Raw genomic sequence first — 17,466 nt, 5'->3', positions numbered from 1 at the left:
TGACCTCGTGATCCACCCGCCTCGGCCTCCCAAAGTGCTGGGATTACAGGCTTGAGCCACCGCGCCCGGCAGTTTTTTTATTTTTAAAGACTTAATGTTGACCTTCTTTCTTCTGTTTGGAAAGAGATGTCTGTGATGTCAGTTAACATAATTTGGTTTCATTGATGAGCTTGCTCAAGACATGAGCTTATGAGATTTCCTAGTTATATAAAAAGAAAAGGGCTGTCTTTCATGTTTTCTTTTTCCCTTCTGGAGTAACATTTTAGTTAAGGAAGTTACACAAAAACAAACCCATCCTTTTTCTGTACAATTTTCTATATGGATTTTTATGTTGACCTGTCTAGACCTTTTGCCTATTAGGTGTTTCCGTAGATGTTTAAATTTAACTTTCAATACGTTTATGATTTTTTTTTTTAAAAAAGGAAATTTTGGTGCAATAGAGAAATGTATTTTGGATTTATTTATTTTTCCTTTTAAATGTTAAAATGAGGCAGGAATACAGTACTTTCAGCCTGTTGTCTAAAGGTACTCTAACATTTACAATATCAGATATAAGCATTTGCAAAAGAGATCTTCCTTAATGTACCATACCCTTAAGGAACTTGTGACAGGACAGAAATGGGGAGAGATGTTAGCAGGGTGTATTTTAATTTATATTCTTTAAAAGTTTACATTCTGTATTATGATGAATTATTATTGTAGATTTTCTTTTCATGTAGTACGAACTCCCTTGCATAACTGGAGAGAAGAGCTTCCAATTAAAGTAATTATGCTAGCAGCTCTGAAACTACTCTTTGGAACTGTTGTCAGCATTTTGGTTTGAAGAAATCAGATCAGGATTGACTGCCTAATAGTAGGCATTTAACAAGAGCCTGACATAAGAATTTAAGGAAATCTAGGAAAATCTTTGAAAATCTTCTATATTATAGGCTGGGCATGGTGGCTCATATCTATAATCCAACCACTTTGGGAGGCTGAGGTAGGAGGATCACTTGAGGTAAGGAGTTTGAGACCAGCCTGGCCAACGTGGTGAAACCCTATCTCTAAAAATACAAAAATTAGCTGGGCATGGTGATGCGCGCTTGTAATCCCAGCTGCTTGGGAGGCTGAAGCAGGAGGATTACTTGAACCTGGGAGGCAGAGATTGAAGTGAGCAGAGATCACACCACTGCTCTTCAGCCTGGGCGACAGAGCAAGACTCTGTCTCAAAAAAAAAAAAAAAAGAGAAAACAAAATCTTCTATGCTATAAAGTTAAATTTCATATCAATGGGAGATTGAGAAATGATGGCTAATGGCTTAAGCTGTGGGTAGAATTTCAGCTTTTTGCATGTTTATCAGATGCCTTTTCCTGGTTATTATAAAAAAAAAGTAGTGTTTCCAGAATCCATTAATGATTGATAAATGGAATTTTTTTTGGAAGAGGTTAGCCAGACAGGTTTTTTTTTTTTTCCTGATACGGTTTTTTATTTAAAAATTGAGAAATAATTTTTTTCAGTATACAATTCAGTGGTTTATACTATATTCACAAACGATGTAACCATCATTCACAAACTGTACAACCAACTGAAAACAAATTTTTTTCTTTTACAGAAATCTGCCAAGAGTAAGCATTTAGGGAAACAAAATTTTAATGATGTCAGGATCTTACATTTCATCCTTTTAAGGGCTAGAGTGTATCAATTATATACAGTCAGTCTCCTTCATAAGTAGGTAGGCACATGAATTTTTATCTCCTCAAAAATAAACCATGTACTTGTTAGCAGTAACCCCATCCTTACTACCCTCATTCTTCATGTTCTTCAGCCCCTGGCAGTCCCCTTCTGTCTCTCTAGAAATTTCATGTAAATGGGTGCTGGTACAGTGGCTCACACCAGTAATCCCAGCACTTTGGGAGGTTGAAGCAGACAGATCACAAGGTCAGGAGTTTGAGACCAGCCTGGCCAACATGTTGAAACCCTGTCTCTACTAAAAAGACAAAAATTAGCCAGACGTGGTGGTGCATGCCTGTAATGTCAGCTACTCAGGAGGCTGAGGCAGGAGAATCAGTTGAACTCGCCAGGTGGAGGTTGCAGTGAGCCAAGATTGTGCCATCGCACTCCAGCCTAGGCAAAGAGTGAGACTCCATCTCAGAAAAAAGACCAAAAAACAAAAAACCAAAAAAACTTGTAGGCCAGACACAGTGGCTCATGCCTGTAATCCAAGCACTTTGGGAGGCTGAGGTGAGTGGATCATGAGGTCAGTAGTTCAAGACCAGCCTGGCCAGCATGGTGAAACGCCATCTCTACTAAAGATTAAAAAAAAAAAAAAATTAGCCGAGCGTGATGGCACGCCCCTGTAATCCCAGCTACTCAGGAGGCTGAGACAGGAGAATTGCTTGATCCCGGGAGGCAGAGGTTGCAGTGAGCCGAGATCGATCCATTGCATGCCAGCCTGGGTGGCAGGGCGAGAGACTGTCTCAAAACAACAATAACAACAACAAAAAAGAAATTTTCATGTAAATGGAATCATACAATATGTGGCCTTTTGTGTCTGACTCCTTTCACTTACCGTAATTAGTTTTGTAGCATGTATCAGTACTCCATTCCTTTTTATGGCTGAGTAATATTCCATTATATATATATATACCACATTTGTTTATCCATTCATCAGGTGATGGCTCTTTGGTTTTTTTCCTTGTTTTGCTTGTTATGAATAATGCTGCTGTAAACGTTTGTATAGAAGTTTTTGTATGGACATAATGTCTTCCATTTTTTTCATTATATACCTAGGAATAGAATTGCTGGGTTATATGGTAACTCTTTGTTTAACTTTGTTTGGAGCTGTCAAACTGCCAGAATGTAAATGGCTGTGCCGTTTTACATTCCCACTAGCAGTGTACAAGGATTCCAGTTTCCCCACACTCTCAACAATACTTGTTATTGTGTATTTGTTTAATAATAGCCATCCTTGTGGTTTTGACTTGCATTTCCTTAATGCCTAATGACCCTGAACATCTTTTTATGTGCTTATGTGCTTGCATATCTTCTTTGAAGATAGCTGATTCTTTGTCGATATTTTAATTAGGTTGTCTCTGTAAGAATATATTTTGGATACTAGTGTCTTCTAAGATTTTTATGGTTATAGCTCTTATGTTTAGGTCTTTGATCTATTTTGAGTTAATTTTCCTATATGGTGTGAAGTCGGGATCCAGCTTCATTCTTTTACGTGTAGATACGCAGTTTTCCTAGCCCTGATTGCTGAAAAGATTATTCTTCCTGAAAAGACTATTCTTCCCCCCAACTGGATTTTCTTGACACCCTTGTTGAAAATCAGTTGGCCATAAATGTATGAGTTTTTATCTGGACTCTCAAGTTTTGTTCTATTGATCAACATATCTATCCTTGTGGCAGTATTACAATCTTGATTACTTATCTTTATAGTAAGTGTTGAAATTTGGAGTTGTGAGTCTTTCAGCTTTATTCTTCTTTTCAAGATTGTTTTGGCTAGTCTGAGTCCTTTCCATTTCCATGTGAATTTTAGGATCAGCTTGTCAATTTCTGCAAGAAGCAGGCTGGGATTTTGATGGAGATTATATTGACTCAGTCAGTTTGGAGAGTTCTGCAATCTTAACAATGTAAAATCTTCCAATCCATGAACATGAGATGTCTTTACATTTATTTAGAATTTCTTTAATTTTTGTCAATGATGTTTTGTAGTTTCATTGTACAAATCTTGCACTTTTTTTTCTTTGAGACAGAGTCTCACTCTGTTGCCCAGGCAGGGGTACAATGGCACAATCTTGGCTCACTGCAACTTCCACCCCCAGGTTCAAGTGATTATTCTGCCTTAGCCTCCCAAGTAGTTGGGATTACAGGTGCGTGCCACCATGCTTAGCTAATTTTTTGTATTTTTAGTAGAGATGGGGTTTGACCTTTTTGGCCAGGCTGGTTTTGAACTGCTGGCCTCAAGTGATCCACCTGCCTTAGCCTCCCAAGTGCTGGGATTACAAGCATGAGCTACTGTGCCCAGCCCTATTTTTTTTCTTTTTCTTTTTGCCAATCATATTTGGGGGGGGTGGGTTGTATACCAAAATCTTGCACTTCTTTTGTTAAATTTATTCCTGAGGATTGCCTTCTTTTTTTTTTTTTTTTTTGTTTTTTTGTTTTTTTGAGACGGAGTTTCGCTCTTGTTACCCAGGCTGGAGTGCAATAGCACGATCTCGGCTCACCGCAACCTCCGCCTCCTGGGTTCAGGCAATTCTCCTGCCTCAGCCTCCTGAGTAGCTGGGATTACAGGCACGTGCCACCACGCCCAGCTAATTTTTTGTATTTTTAGTAGAGACGGGGTTTCACCATGTTGACCAGGGTGGTCTCGATCTCTTGACCTCGTGATCCACCCGCCTCGGCCTCCCAAAGTGCTGGGATTACAGGCTTGAGCCACCGCGCCCGGCCGGATTGCATTCTTTTAGATGCTATTGTAAATGGAATTGTTTTCTCTTTCATATTTGTATTATTCATTGCTTGAGTACAGAAATACTATTGTTTTGTATATGATTTTATATCTTACAACCTTGTGGAATTCATTTGTTGGCTCTGATATGATTTTTGTGCATTCCTTAGGATTTTCTATATATGAAATCATGTTATCTGCAAATAGAGAGAGTTTTACTTCTTACTACATTCTTTTTTTTTTTTTTTTTTTTTTTTTTGAGACGGAGTTTCACTCTTGTTACCCAGGCTGGAGTGCAATGGCGCGATCTCGGCTCACTGCAACCTCTGCCTCCTGGGTTCAGGCAATTCTCCTGCCTCAGCCTCCTGAGTAGCTGGGATTACAGGCACGCGCCACCACGCCCAGCTAGTTTTTTGTATTTTTAGTAGAGACGGGGTTTCACCATGTTGACCAGGATGGTCTCGATCTCTTGACCTTGTGATCCACCCGCCTCGGCCTCCCAAAGTGCTGGGATTACAGGCTTGAGCCACCGCGCCCGACCCTTACTACATTCTTGATGTCTTTTTTCTTTATTTATTGCCTAATTCATCTAGCTATAACCTCCAGTACAATGAATACAAGTGGCAAGAGCAGGTAACTTTAACTTTTCACTGATTTCAGGGAGTAACTTTCAGTCTTAAATTATTAAATACAATGTTAATTAACTGTGGACTTTTTTTATAGATGACTTTTACCAATATGGGATTTTCTTTTCTTAGAGATGAGTTCTCATGTGGTCACCGAGGCTGGAGTGCAGTGCCACAATGACAGCTCACTGCAGCCTTGACCTCCCAGGCTCAAGCAGTCCTCCTGCCTCAGCCTTCCAAGTAGCTGGGACTACAGACACATGCCACCATATGTGGCTAATGTTTTTTTTTAGACACAGGGTTTCACTATGTTGTACAGACTGCCCGGTCTAGTCTTAGACTCTTGAGTTCAAATGATCTTCCCACCTCAGCACCCCAAAGTGCTGGAATTACAGGCATAAGCCACCGTACCCAGCCCAATACGAGATTTTGAAGGGAACATTTATACTGTAGTTTGAGATTTAAAATTATGTCGATGTTCTTCAGAACAGGGTAATTCTTGAGGGACAAGTGAGGTAGGAGGCTGGGAGAAACCTCTGGAATGTAAAGCACACAAGATTGAGAGCACCTAGCTTCTAGTGTCTCTTTCCCTACTTAAGCTGGACAACATTGGAAATTCTGTTTAATTATTTTTGCTTCCCTCATTCATGCTTTCTGTTCATCACATTTTTACATTTTTATTAATCATCTAGTTTGCCAGTATTTTGAGTATGCAAGGTTAAAAGACTAACAGCTATCTGAGTCTTTGTCTTCAGATATATACCTTTCTTGTCTTTTCTTTTTTATTTCCTGTGGAGATGGAGGTATTGGGCATGTGTTGATTTCTGGGCACATGTTATGGCCCTGCTTATTTTCAGAGTTCAGTATATTCTCAGTGTTAAGACCAGCCTTCCATGTAAGATGGCATGAGTCCTACCTATGTGTCAGTCTCTTACACAATTATTATTTCAAACTACTGTAGTTAGAGCAGTGACTCCCTGCATTCCCTGCCCTGACATCTCTCCTAAATTTTCCTTACAGATTTCCTTGCTTGGTTGTCCCAAATGTACTTCAAATTCACAAAGTTCAAAGAAAAATCATAATTTGTCCCTAAAGCCCTCCTCTCTCCATTTCTTTCTCCAGTACTTTCTCAATTTTAGTAGTGGGAATACTTCTTCCCAGTCATCCAAACTAGAAACTTGAGCCATCCTTGATACCTTTCCCTCACTGCTCACATCTGGTGCATCACAGGGGTTCTTTAAGAGACTCTTCTGCTTATCTTTTGTTACGTCCCCTCTTTATACTTGTTGCCACTTCCTTTGTTGAGACTCTCATCATTTTTAACCTGGCCCAACTCTATTCTCACCCCCTTTCTTTCCCACTTGTCATTTAGGATCCAGCTTAAATATCACTTTCTTTTTACAGCATATTCCTGCTAGCCAGTTACTCAGACTTCCAAATGAAATTAAACACGTATTAATATTATAGAAATGTTGAATATTATATATGGGTTAATAGCACAAATTATAGAGTTATGTGGGCTTCAGTCTGAATCCTGGCTCTTTTTTTTTGAGATGTCATCTGGCTCTGTTGCGCAGGCTGGAGAGCGGTGACGTGATCTTGGTTCACTGCAACCTCTGCCTCCTGGATTCAAGCGATTCTCCTGCCTCAGCTTCCGGAGTAGCTGGGACTGTAGATGTGCACCACCATGCCCGGCTATTTTTTGTATTTTTCAGTAAAGACGGGGTTTCATCATATTGGTCAAGCTGGTTTCGAACTCCTAACCTCATGATCTGAAATCCTGGCTCTTTTTTATTTATGGTTCTTTTGTTTGGTTTCTTGTTTTTCTTTAATTAAATTAATTTTTTTTTTGGCTGAGCACAGGGAACTTTACTAGTGGTATACGACCAGGTAGGGCTCCCTAGACCCCTCCCTCTTCAAGGGATCTGCATGGGAACTATGAAAAGGGCAGATTATCAGTGTGATGAGAAACTGAGTGTGGTAGGGACCCCCCGGCAGTGAAGGCCTCTCTCTTCCTCTCTTGCTCTCCCTGGGGTTGGTAGTCCAGGGGTCTTATTCCTTGGAGGAATAAGCCCAAATTCCATGTGGGCCATGAGGTCCACCACCCTATTGCTGTAGCCAGATTCATTGTCATACCAGGAAATGAGCTTGACATAGTGGTCGTTGAGGGCAATGCAAGCCCCAGCATCGAAGGTGGAAGAGTGAGTGTCGCTGTTCAAGTTGGCGAATACCACCTGGTGTTCGGTGTAGCCCAGGATGCCCTTGAGGGGGCCCTCCGATGCCTGCTCTACCACCTTCCTTTTTTTTTTTTTTAGACTGAGTCTCACTCTTGTCACCCAGATTGGAGTGTAGTGGCGTGATCTTGGTTCACTACAACCTCCGCCTCCTGGGTTCAAACAATTCTCCTGCCTCAGCTTCCTGAGTAGCTGGGATTAAAAGTGTCCACCACTACACCCAGCTAATTTTTGTATTTTTAGTAGAGACGGGGTTTCTCCATGTTGGTCAGGCTGGTCTTGAACTCCTGACCTCAGGTGATCTGCTCATCTTGGCCTCTCAAAATGCTGGGTTTACAGGGATGAGCCACCACGCCCAGCCTTCACCACCTTCTTGATGTCATCATATTTGTCAGATTTTTCCAGACAGCAGGTCAGATCCACCACTAACATGTTGGCAGTGGGGACATGGAAGGCCATGCCAGTGAGCTTCCCGTTCAGCTCAGGGATGACTTTGCCCACAGCCTTGTCAGCACCAATAGAGGCAGGAATGATGTTCTGGAGAGCCCTGCGCAGCTGTCACACCACAGTTTCCTGGAGGGGCCATCCACAGTCTTCTGGGTGGCAGTGATGGCGTGTACTGTGGTCATGAGTTCTTCTACGATACCAAAGTCATCATAGATGACCTTGGTTACCTGTGACCTTGGTTAAGCAGTTAGTAATGTAGGAGGCATTGCTGACAATCTTGAGGCTGTTGTTACATTTCTTATGGTTCATGCCCATTGCAAACATGAGGATGTCAGCAGAGTGGACAGAGATGATGACCCGTTTGGCTCCCCTCCTGCAAGTGAGCCCTGGCCTTCTCCATGGTGGTGAAGATGCCAGTGGACTCCACGATGTACTCAGCACCATCATCACACCATTTGATTTTGGAGGGATCTCGCTCCTGAAATATGGTGATGGGATTTTCATTGATGACAAGCTTCCTGTTCTCAGCCTTGATGTTGCCATGAAATTTGCCACGGGTGGAATCATACTGGAACATGTTGACCATGTAGTTGAAGTCAATGAAGGCGTCATTGATGGCGACAGTATCCACTTCATCAATGTTAAAAGCAGCCCTGGTGACCAGGCACCCAATACCACCAAATCCGTTGACTCCGACCTTTACCTTCACCATGGTGTCTCAGGGATACGGCTGGTGATGTGAGAGAAGATGAGGCTGTTCTGTCGAATAGGAGGAGCAGAGACTTTTTTGAGTTTCCCTCTTGTGGCCCAGGCTAGAGTGCAATGGCGTGATCTCAGCTCACAGCAACCTCCGCCTCCCAGGTTCGAGTGATTCTCCTGTTTCAGCCTCCTGAGTACCTGGGATCACAGGCATGCGCCACCATGCCCTGCTAGTTTTGTAATTTTAGTAGAGACAGGGTCTCTCTATGTTGGTCAGGCTGGTATCAAACTCCCAGCCTCAGGTGATCCGCCTGCCTTGGCCTCCCAAAGTGCTGGGATTACAGGCGTGAGCCACCGCTCCCGGCCTTGTTTTTTTTTTTTTTTTTTTAATTTTTTAATAGAGCCTCATTCTGTTACCCTGCTGGAGTGCAGTGGTGTGATCTCAGTTCACTGCAACCTCTGCCTCCCAGGTTCAAGTGATTCTACCACCTCAGTCTCCCAAGTAGCTGGGACTACAGGTGCATGGCACCACGCATGGCTAATTTTTGTATTTTTTAATAGAAATGGGGTTTCATCATGTTGGCCAGGCTGGTCTCAAATTCCTGACCTCAGGTGATCTGCTTGCCTTTCAAGTTGCTGGGATTATAGGAATGAGCCACTGTGGCTGGCCTGAATTCTGGCTCCTAATAGCTATTGACCTTGAGCATATTACCCAGCCTCTGGGCCTCAGTTTACTTAGCTGTAAAGGAACACTGATAACTACTTTATAGAGCAGAAGTGAAGATTAAATGCAATTACAAAGATTATAGTATCATGGCTACAATATGTTGAACATGTTATTTGCTAATCACTGTGCTAAGTGTAATACTTGATACATATTGCTTATGAAAAGTAGTTAGTTCAATGCCTAATATTTAGTAGGCATTCAGTAAACAAAAGATAGTATTTTCTGTATGGTCTTCTTCCATTTTTAGCTTTTTTTTTTTTTTGGAGACGGAGTCTTGCTCTGTTGCCCAGACTGGAGTGAGTGTAGTGGTGCAATTTTGGCTCACTGCAACCTTTGCCTCCGGGATTCAAGCAATTTTTCTTCCTCAGCTTCCCGAGTAGCTGGGACTACAGGTGTACACCACCATGCCCGGCTAATTTTTCTTTTTCCTCTTTTAGTAAAAACGAGGTTTCACTGTGTTGCCCAGGTTGGTGTTGAACTCTTGTCTCAGGCAATTCACCCACCTCAGCCTCCCAAAGTGCTGGGATTACGTTTTTAGCATCATGCACAAGAGCCATGTCTTGTCTTTGTGACTGACAATATGGTAGGTAACAATAAACAGTTGTTGAGTTTGAATTTATTTAATGTGATTTGAGTAACTGCCAGAAGTCTCCTTCATTATAATATTCCCTGCTAACTTGACTGCAATTCCTTTGGAATTGAAGATTTTGAGTTTTTTTTTTTTTTTTTTTTTGAGACAGAGTTTCACTCTTGTTACCCAGGCTGGAGTGCAATGGCGCGATCTCGGCTCGGCGTGATCTCGGCTCGGCGCGATCTCAGCTCACCGCAACCTCTGCCTCCTGGGTTCAGGCAATTCTCCTGCCTCAGCCTCCTGAGTAGCTGGGATTACAGGCACACGCCACCATGCCCAGCTAATTTTTTTGTATTTTTAGTAGAGACGGGGTTTCACCATGTTGACCAGGATGGTCTCGATCTCTTGACCTCGTGATCCACCCGCCTCGGCCTCCCAAAGTGCTGGGATTACAGGCTTGAGCCACCGTGCCCGGCGATTTTGAGTTTTCTATAAAAGTACACATACCCCTGGAGAGAAGTAATACTTTGAGCTATTATCAATAGCCATCTTATGGGATGTTTATCACCTGCTGTTAATCATTGTTGTTTATCACCTGCTTTCAAATCTGAGAAAGACCTTGCAGGATGAGACTTGTGTAGGAAAGAAAGAGACCTGAGCTCTCAATATCATGTGGAACAAAATTATTATTCCCTATTTGCCTCAGAATTACTTTTTTCTAATTTGTATTGTATATCATTCTACTTAACATACATGTACTTCATTTAATAGCTATGGCTCTCCTGTGGGACAATGGAATTAGATCAGCAGAATGAGTCATTTCCATTACTTAGGTTATTTAGCACTTTGTGATATTATGGACATGATGGCAGATTCATTCCCTATGTAGTTAATAGCTTTATATTGAGTACTGAGAGAGGATATTCTAGACCTGGTCCCTAATTTTGGCCAGCCGTTTTGGCCAAATGAATGTCATTTGTCAGCTCCCCTATGAACTGCCCCAAGGATTGCTGAATATAAGATGAGATGATAAACCTAAAAACACTGAAAAGGCTACATGAATGCAAAATGGATCATTCCAGATTTTATTTTTATTTTTATTTTTTAAAGACCAACAGCCTGAGAGTCTGTGGAGCTGACAGCTCTCCAGACTGAAGGCCCAGATTTTATTATTATTATTATTTGATACGTCTCACTCTGTTACCCAGCCTGCAGTGCAGTGGCAACAATCATGGCTCACTGCAGTGCCTCCCAGGTTCAAGTGATCCTTCCACCTCAGCCTCCCAAGTAGCTAGGGCTACAGATGTGGGCCACTATGCTCCGCTAGTGTTTTCTTTTTGAGCTGGAGTCTCACTCTTGCTGCCTAGGGTGGAGTGCAGTGGTGCGAGCTTGGCTCACTGCAACCTCCGTCTCCTGGGTTCAAGCAATTCTCCTGTCTCAGCTTCCTGAGTAGCTGGGACTATAGATGTGAGACACCAGACCCAGCTAATTTTTGTATTTTTAGTACAGATGGGTTTCACCATCTTGGCCAGTATGGTCTTGATCTCCTGACTTTGTGATCTGCCTGCCTTGGCATACCAAAGTGCTGGGATTACAGGCACAAGCTGCTGCACCTGGCCAATTTTTTAATTGTAGAGATGGGTTCTCCCTATGTTGCCCAGGCTGATCTCAAACTCCTGAGCTCAAAAGAGCCTCCCACCTCAGCCTCCCAAAGTGCTGGGATTATGGATGTGAGCCATTGTGTCCAGCCTTATTCCAGAGTTTAAATACATGACCTTGGAAAACTCAATTATGTGGGCCTCAGTTTCCTTATCTCTAAAATGAAAGACTTGGGGAAAAAATTACTTTCAACACCCTTGTCAACTCTAAAATTTTGATAAGTTCCATTCTCTCTCTTCCTAAGTTATGTCCCTTGCTTCCATATAGTCTCTTCTCAGCACAGCAGCCAAAATGATTCTTTGAAACTTGTCCATTCATTATCACTCCTCTGCTCAGAACCCTCCATTGGTTCTTAATTTCATGCTGAGAAAAAGTCAGTGATCCGCATCATCTGTGCTTCTCTCTGCCATACCTCTGTGGACTTATCTCCTATTTCTTCCTACTGTCATGCATATGGACTTATCTCCTACTCTCCCTACTCCAGCCTTACTGGACTCTGCTGTTGCTTGAAATGCAGCTTCTCTTGCCTTAGGTCTCTTACACGGAAGGTTCTGGCTACTAGAATTCTTTTTTCACAGATAAGTAAGTAGCATGGCCAGCTCCCTCATCTCTGTCAAGTCTTTACTAAAATGTCAACCTGTTTGAAATCTGCAACCACCTCTGTACCTGCCTTTTACCGTGTTCCATTATTTTTTCTCAAAGCACTAATCTTTTAATTTACTATGTGTATACTTGGGCACTTTTTTGCCCAAGAGTGCAATTGCTGGGTTATATGGTAATTGTGTTTGGGTTTTTAAGAAACTGGTTTCCAGAGTGGCTGTACCATTTTACATTACCACCAGCAATGTGTAAGAGGTCTAGTTTCTTTTTCTTTTCTTTTCTTCTTTTTTTTTTTTTTTTTTGAGATGGAATTTAACACTGTCACTCAGGCTGTAGTGCTGTGGTGTGATCTCGGCTCACTGCAATCTCCGCCTCCTGGGTTCAAGCAATTCTCCTGCCTCAACCTCCCGAGTAGCTGGGACTACAGGCGCATGCCACCACACCAAGCTAATTTTTTTGTATTTTTAGTAGAGATGGGGTTTCACCATTTTGGCCAGGATGGTCTTGATTTCCTGACCTTGTGATCTGCCCACCTTGGCCTCTCAAAGTGCTGGGATTATAGGCGTGAGCCACCGTGCACGGCCAAGAGATCTAGTTTCTTTGCATTGTTGCCAATATTTAGTGTTATCTCTATTTTTTATTTTAGCCATCCAAGCAGGTGTGTAATGGTACCTCATTGTGGTTTTAATTTGCTTTTCTCTAATGATTAACAGTGTTCAACTTCTTTTCATATGCTTGCTTATCACCTGTGTGTTCTCTTCAGTGAATCGTCTCTGGAGGTCTTTTGCCTACTTTCTTTTTTTTTATTATCATTAATTTTTTTCTTTGGCCATTGAAATAAGGACTCACCATTTTCTAACTGGGTGATTTTTAAAAAATACATATTTTTTAGGGACGAGGTCTCACTCTGTGGAACAGGCTGGAGTATAGTGGCACTATCATAGCTCATTGCAGCTTTGAACTCCTGGCCTCAAGCTGTCCTCTCACCTCAGCCTCATGAGTAGCTAGGACTACAGGTGCATGCCACTACACCTGGCTAATTTTTTAAATTGTTTATTGAGACAGGGTCTTGCTATGTTGCCAAGGCTGGTGTTGAATTCCTGGCCTGCAGCAACCCTCTTGTTTCAGCCTCCCAAAGTGTTGGGATTACAGGCATGAGCCACTATGCCCAGCCTGTGGCATGATTTTATTATGGTTGTATAGCCTCTTCCTGTTCTTTCTTGTTTTCTGAGCTTGATTCTCCAGATTTCCTGGAAATTCGGTGAGTCACCCACTACTGACCTTCAACTTTTGCTTGAATCAGCTAGGGTTGATTTCTGTATGCAACTAGGGACCTTGAGTTATATAGTTTCTGAATTTTGAGAGTAAAAACCACAATACATATTAAAGACATGCACCATCTTACCAGGGAAACAGGTCTTAATGAAATACTAGAACTGGCCGGGGTCAGTGGCTCATGCCTGTAATCCCAGCACCTTAGGAAGCCAATGCAGGAGTATCACTAGAGCTAAGAAGTTTGAGATCAGCCTGGGCAACTTAGCAAGACCTTGTCTATACTAAAATTCCACCCCCTCCCCCCACCAAAAAAAAGAAAAATTAGCTGGCATGTGAAGTGGCATGTGCCTGTAATCCCAGCTACTCTGGGGACTAAAGAAGAAGGATTGCTTGAGCCTGGAAGATTGAGGCTGCAGTGAGCCCAAATCGTGCCACTGCACTTCAGCCTCGGGGACAAGAGAGAGACCCTGTTTCATAAAAACAAACAAAAACGCAAGGGGGCTGGGTGTGGTGGCTCAAACCTATAATCACAGCACTTTGGGAGGCCAAGGCAGGCAGGTCACCTGAGGTCAGGAGTTTTAGACCAGCCTGACCAACATGGAGAAACTCTGTCTTTACTGAAAATACAAAAATTAGCCAGATGTGGTGGTGGGTGCTTGTAATCCCTGGAATCCCAGCTACTTGGGATACTGAGGCAGGAGAATTGCTTGAACCCAGGAGGTGGAGGTTGCAGTGTGTGCCACTCCACACCAGCCTGGGCAACAGAGCGAGACTCTGTCTTAAACAAGAAAGAAAGAAATACGAGAACTGTATACCACAGAAATGTGATAGCTTATTTAACACAGAGAAGTGATATAAATAAAAGGGAAATTAGTGACTGGAGCATGTGGAACATGTTTATAGAAAAACTGGATGCAAAAATTTACATAGAAGTGTTTATATACCACGGAGCTTTGGTAGAACACAAACTGTAATATGATTGTTTTGCCCCCTTAGGGGCACTATCTTCTTCATTGAAAATATATACCCTAAGATATTGCTCTTGTTAGGTTAATCTCTTTCCTTTGTTGCATTAGAAGGTGAAAAACTTTTTCAGATGGGTTAGATTTCCCTCAAAAATATTTCTACTGATAAGATGTTCAGATAGCATCTTGGGGTCTACTACTAGATCAAAGAGTCAGTTGCTAAAAGAGTGGATTGTCACAAACTGTTACCATCCTGGCATTTTAAGCTTTTGAGAAATGTAAAATAATTCTTCTTCACCAAAATGTTTGAGGTTTTTGCTTTAGTTTATAGATTGGTTTGTTTATTTATTTATTTAGCGACGGAGTCGCGCTCTCTTGCCCAGGCTGGCATGCAGTGGTGCAGTCTCAGTTCACTGCAACCTCTGTCTCCCAGGTTCAAGTGATTCTTGTGCCTCAGCCTCCTGAGTAGCTGGGATTACAGGCGTGTGCCAGCATGCCTGGCTAATTTTTTGTATTTTTAGTAGAGACGGGGTTTCAGCATGTTGGCCAAGCTGGTCTTCAACTCCTGACCTTGTGATCCACCCACCTCGGCCTCCCAAAGCACTGGGATTACAGGCATGAGCCACCACGCCCAACCTAGACTGGTTTATTATAGTTTATTTGTAAATTTGGCTCATCGTAGAATATATTAGTAAATTTATAGTCAGAAGCCAGACAGTTTTTAAAAATATTATCTGTAAAGTGAGGATTTTTGTTTGGTTTTATTTTTCTTTTTTTTTCTTTTCTTTTCTTTTCTTTTCTTTTTTTTTTTTTTTGAGATGGAGTTTCGCTCTTGTTACCCAGGCTGGAGTGAAATGGCGCGATCTCGGCTCACTGCAACCTCCACCTCCTGGGTTCAGGCAATTCTCCTGCCTCAGCCTCCTGAGTAGCTCGGATTACAGGCATGTGCTACCATGCCCAGCTACTTTTTTGTATTTTTAGTAGAGACGGGGTTTCACCATGTTGACCAAGATGGTCTCGATCTCTTGACCTTGTGATCCGCCTGCCTCGGCCTCCCAGAGTGCTGGGATTACAGGCTTGAGCCACCGCGCCCGGCCTGGTTTTATTTTTCATAGAGACCTGTTAGCCAGGCTAAAGTGTGGTGGTATAATCAGCTCACTGCAGCCTCAAATTCCTGGGCTCAGACAATTCTCCCGCTTCCGTTTCCTGAGTAGCTGGGACTACAGGCTTGCACCACCATGCTTGACTGGTTTTTGTATATTTTTCTTTTGAGATAGAGTCTTGTTCTGTCACCCAGGCTGGAATGCAGTGGTGCGATCTTTACTCAATGCAGTGGCACGATTTCAGCTCACTGCAACCTCCACCTCCCAGGTTCAAGTGATTCTTCTGCCTCAGCCTCCCAAGGCGCCGGCCACCATGCCTGCCTAATTTTTTTTTTTTTTTCCCCCAGACAGAGTCTCACACTGTTACCCCGGCTAGAGTGCAGTGGCATGATCTTAGCTCAATGTAATCTCTGCCTCTTGGGTTCAAGTGATTCTCATGCCTCAGTCTCCTGAGTAGCTGGGATTACAGGTGCCCACCACCATGCCCGACTAATTTTTGTATTTTTAGTAGAGACGAGATTTCACTGTTTTGTCCAGGCTGGTCTTGAACTCCTGACCTCGGGTGATCCACCTGCCTCGGCCTCCCAAAGTTCTGGGATTACAGATGTGAGCCACCATGCCTGGCCTGCCCACCTAATTTTTATATTTTTAGTAGTGATGGGTTTTTGCCATGTTGTCCAGGCTGGTCTCAAACTCCTGACCCCAGATGGTCAGCTCGCCCTGGCCTCCCAAAGTGCTGGGATTACAGGCCTGAGCCACTACATCCAGCCTATTTTATGTATATTTGTAGAGGTAGGATCTCACCATCTTGCCCAGGCTGGTCTCGCACTCATGGGCTCAAGTGATCCTCTTGTCCCACCTCCCAAAGTCCTGGGATTACAGGTGTGAGCCACCTCACCTGACCAAGAGTTTTATTACTAGCTGGTTTATGATGCTAGCTCTCTGTGTATCTTCTATACTTTATGTTAGGATTCTTTTCTCTCATCTTCCCCCATCATCATCTTTTCTTCCTCACAGCATATTCTTGGAGAGAAAGGAGTAGGCAGGAGTTTGTGATTATTTGAAGACAGGTGGTGAGAGAGATGTGGGGAGGCTGGTCAAAAGAGAAAACTCATGTTTAAAGCAGTGGAATACCAACACTACTTTACTTTTTGTCAGTTGCTGATGGCTTTGTATTTAGTAATCCACAATAGGTCATGAATCTTTAGATACAGATAGGTTTTTTTTGTCCAGTCTGGAGTGCAGTGTTGTGATCTCAGCTCACTACAACCTCCACCTCCCCAGTTCAAGCGATTCTCCTCTCTTAGCCTACCAAACAGCTGGGGCTACAGGCATGTGCCGCTGCGCCCGGCTAATTTTTGTATTTTTAGTAGAGGCGAGATTTCACCATGTTGGCCAGGCTGGTCTCAAACTCCTTACCTCGTGATTTGCCCGCCTCAGCCTCCCAAAGTGCTGCGATTACAGGCATGAGCCACCATACCCAGCCACAGATAGGTTTTTAAAATGTGAATTAAAAAAAATCCTGAGTCTAACTAAAATCCATCTTAGTTTCCTTCTTTTTCTCCAACAATAGGAAATACGGAAAAGCAGAGAAGAATTGCATTTTTCTGAAAGGAGAATAATTGGCAGAGTAGAACACTTGCTAGTGAATTACAGTAGGACTATAACTTCTATAGAAAGCGAATGGTTATGGCCAGGCGCGGTGGCTCACGCCTGTAATCCCAGCACTTTGGGAGGCCAAGGTGGGTGGATCACGAGGTCAAGGGATCAAGACCATCTGGTCAACATGGTGAAACCCCATCTCTACTAAAAATACAAAAAATTAGCTGGGCATGGTGGTGCGTGCCTGTAATCCCAGCTGCTCAGGAGGCTGAGGCAGGAGAATTGCCTGAACCCAGGAGGTGAAGGTTGTGGTGAGCCCAGATCGCGCCATTGCACTCCAGCCTGGGTAACAAGAGCGAAACTCCGTCTCAAAAAAAAAAGAAAGGGAATTGTTGGTAGAATTCCTTCTCATGCCCTCCCTTTGGCTTCTCCTATATACTTAAAACTGAAAATGGGTCCATTTCTTCCTTTCTGTTCCTTTCCTTCTCCTCAATGGATCCATTTCTTCCCATTAAAAATTAGGTTGGGC

The 17,466-nt window shown here is 42.8% G+C and overlaps 1 protein-coding gene and 1 pseudogene across 4 annotated transcripts in view; one reads left to right on the top strand and one right to left on the bottom strand.

Moving 5' to 3' along the window:
* Positions 1-17,466, top strand: part of ZNF609 (zinc finger protein 609) — a 269,562-nt gene that overhangs the window by 68,472 nt on the left and 183,624 nt on the right. The gene's annotated exons all lie outside the window — the stretch shown is intronic.
* On the bottom strand, positions 7,011-8,448 carry LOC141583389 (glyceraldehyde-3-phosphate dehydrogenase pseudogene; annotated as a pseudogene).

The sequence above is a fragment of the Saimiri boliviensis genome, chromosome 2 (genome assembly GCF_048565385.1).
Source record: "Saimiri boliviensis isolate mSaiBol1 chromosome 2, mSaiBol1.pri, whole genome shotgun sequence".
NCBI lineage: Eukaryota > Metazoa > Chordata > Mammalia > Primates > Cebidae > Saimiri > Saimiri boliviensis.
Note: the sequence above shows the minus strand (reverse complement) of the source record. Positions and strands in the feature narration are given on the sequence as shown.